Below are 496 nucleotides of genomic sequence, written 5' to 3'. Positions count from 1 at the left end.
TGCACTGCATTGTTCAGCGCAAACTCTACGAGTGGCAACATGGCGCTCCAGCACCTCGACGTCTCAGCGCAGACGCTGTAAAGAACGTCTTCGATGACGCGATTCACCCTTTCGGTTTGGCCACCGGACTGCGGATGATCTGCTGTCGACATATACAACTTGGTGCCAAGCGCCTTGAAGATAGCCGACCGAAATTTTCCCGTGAAACGGGGATCTCTATCAGAGACAATCGACTCTGGGAGTCCATGTTGTCGGAAAATACGATCCACGAACAGCGTTGCTATACCGACCCCGTCGATGGTGTCTGGCACCACCGCCAAATGAGTAATCTTGCTCAACCGGTCGACGAATACCACGATACCCGTGTTGCCCGCCGAATCGTTCGGCAGGTCAAACAGAAAGTCCAAGCTCATGGACTGCCAGCACCCAGTGGGTACCGGTAAGCTGGCCACGGCGCAGCCGCATTTGGAGAAGGTTTCACCTGTTGAAACGTCTT

Source organism: Plasmopara halstedii (assembly GCF_900000015.1).
Source record: "Plasmopara halstedii genome assembly, contig: Scaffold_3156, whole genome shotgun sequence".
NCBI lineage: Eukaryota > Oomycota > Peronosporomycetes > Peronosporales > Peronosporaceae > Plasmopara > Plasmopara halstedii.
This window is presented reverse-complemented; position numbering follows the sequence as displayed.